Raw genomic sequence first — 2744 nt, 5'->3', positions numbered from 1 at the left:
GATTAGGGATATTGAGCATTTTTTCATATGCTTCTTGGCTGTGTGTCTTCTTTTGAAAAATGACTATTCATGTCTTTTGCACATTTTTAATGGAGTTTTTTGTTATGTGGTATTGTTGTTGATTTCTTTGTAAATTTTCGATATTAGTCCCCTCTAGGATGAATAGTTTGCAAATATTTTCCCTCATTCTGCAGGCTGTTTGCTCCGTTGATTACTTCTTTTGCTGTGCAGAAGTTTTTGCTTAATAATTAAGTCCCATTCGTCTATTCCTGGTTTTGTTGCTTTTGCTTTTGAGGTCTTAGTCATGAATTCTTTGCCTAGACCAATGTCCAGAAGAGTTTCATCAAAGTTTTCTTCTAGTATTTTTCAGGTCTTACCCATAAGTCTTTAATCCACCTGAGTTAATTTTTGTAGATGGTGGGAGACAGGATTCCAGTTTCATTCTCCTGCATATGGCAATCCACTTTTCCCAGCATCACTGTACCCATCATCTGGATTCTCTATTCTTTTCCACTCATCTATTCATGTATTTTTATACCAGTACCATGCTACTTTGGTTACAGTAACCTTGTAATATAATTTAAAGTCACATAAGATGCCTCCAGCTTTGTTCTTTTTGCTTAGGACTGCTTTGGCTATTTGGGCTTTTTGGTGCTTTTTCTTATTTTGAGAGGCATCATTATGAACTAATTTGTTTCAGTTATTGCTCTTTTTAAGGCTCAAAGGTACCCATTTTGAGGCGGTGGGAGTCCCCTTCAGGTCGGCTCTTGGACCCTTTTGGTACAACTCCAACAGTCTTTGATAGCTTCTTTGTGTTCCACTATCAAACAAGGTTCCAGACTCGCAATCATCCATTTCCCTAAGAAGCCTTGATCTTTTCAGTGGAAAATGGCATTTTAAAGACCAAAACCTAGGAGTTATAGATATACATTTGCTATTGACTTACTACTGCTTCTAGGCCCTTTCAGTGCACAAAGCTAGGAAATAGAAAAAAAATCTAATCGTGCATTCATGCTGATTTTTTTCATTTCAAATCAACTACCAAGTTTTACTGAGCTTCTTAAATCTTGTTTTTGTTTATTTCTTTGAGACAGGGTCTCACTCTGTTGCCCAGGCTGAAGTGCAGAGGTGTGATGTCAGCCTCTACCTCCCAAGCTCGAGCCATCCTCCCACCTCAGCCTCCCAAGTAGCTGGGACTACAGGCGCATACCACTATGCCCAGCTAGTGTTCGAATGTGTTTTTTATTTTATTTTATTTTAGCAGAGATGGGGTTTCACTATGTTTCCCAGTCTGGTCTCAAACTCCTAGGCTCAAACAATCCTCCTGCCTCAGCCTCCTAAAGTACTGGGATTACAGGCATGAGCCACTGTGCCCGGCCTTAGATGTTATTTGTATCTCTTTTTACTTATGCTGAAAACTACAGTTTCTAATAATATTATTTGTTTTACCCAACTATATATAGGAATTTCAACATAATAATATCAATATTTTTACTAAATATAAGACTACCAAGTGCAGGTTAACATATCTTTGTAATTATTTTTGTCTCTACGCTATATCCCACTAGAGATGCAGAGTCAATAATACTGTTTTAAAATTACTTAAAACAATACTTCTCTGTGTAGTTTTGCCATCACCTAGATATATACCTAGGTTCATTTCTTTCTAGGTGCTTTTGCATTTTACAGATAGTTTGTGTATTTGTTTTAAGATTTAATTTCTAAAATATTTATATTGGCCAGGTGTCGTGGCTCACGCCTGTAATCTCAGCACTTTTGGGAGGCCGAGGAGGGTGGATCATTTGTCAGGGGTTCAAGACCAGCTTGGCCAACATGGTGAAACCCTGTCTTTACTAAAAATACAGGAAAAAAAAAAAAAATGAGCCAGGCGTGGTGGTGCGCACCTGTAATCCCAGCTACTCGGGGGGCTGAGGCATGAGAATTTCTTGAACCCAGAAGGCAGAGGTTGCAGTGAGACGAGATTGTGCCACTGCACTCCAGCCTGGGTGACAGAGTGAGACCCTGTCTCAAAAAATAAAAATAAAAAAAAATTTATATGGTTCTAAATTCAGAATTATAAAAACAAGGTACAATCAGAAGAACTATTTGCCATCTCTTTGCCTTTTCCTTCCCTTCTCCTATAGGTAACCATTTTCATTCGTGTTTAGTTCATCCTCCCATTATTTCTTTTTGAAAATATAAACAAGCATATGGAGAAAATGGTATTTTAAGGACCATAATTTGGGCACTATAGATATTCAATGCTATTGACTGTTTATGTATTTGTGTATATATACAATATTTATATCTACCCTTCCTTTCTTCCTAAAAGTTAGTGTATTTTATATATATATTCTTACGCAGCATGCTTTTAACAGAAAGGTAAATTTTGAAAGTACCCTGAAGCAGTATAACAAAATCTTCATTATTTTTTATAATTGCAAAATGCTTCCCTTTGAATGTTTCATTATTTACTCAGCCAGTTCTATGCTGAAGGACTTTTGTGTTTCCAGTGTATTGTTTTTACAAAGAGTGCTATAAAAAGTAGGTGTGCAAAGGAGTTATTTCTCATTTTGAGTACAGATTCCAGGAAGTAGAACTATTAAAACAAAGAATAAATATAAATGTGATTGCCCGGGCGTGGTGGCTCCATCTATAATCCCAGAACTTTGGGAGGCTGAGGCAGGTGGATCACCTGAGGTCAGGAGTTCGAGACTAGCCTGGCAAACATGGTAAAACCCCAT

At 37.4% G+C, this 2744-nt stretch overlaps 1 protein-coding gene across 4 annotated transcripts in view; it reads right to left on the bottom strand.

Annotated features, from left to right (window-relative positions):
* Positions 1-2744, bottom strand: part of ARL13B (ADP-ribosylation factor-like 13B) — a 93273-nt gene that overhangs the window by 29824 nt on the left and 60705 nt on the right. The window lies entirely within an intron of this gene.

Source organism: Mandrillus leucophaeus, unplaced genomic scaffold (assembly GCF_000951045.1).
Source record: "Mandrillus leucophaeus isolate KB7577 unplaced genomic scaffold, Mleu.le_1.0 Scaffold176, whole genome shotgun sequence".
Classification (NCBI taxonomy): Eukaryota; Metazoa; Chordata; class Mammalia; order Primates; family Cercopithecidae; genus Mandrillus; species Mandrillus leucophaeus.
This window is presented reverse-complemented; position numbering and strand designations above follow the sequence as displayed.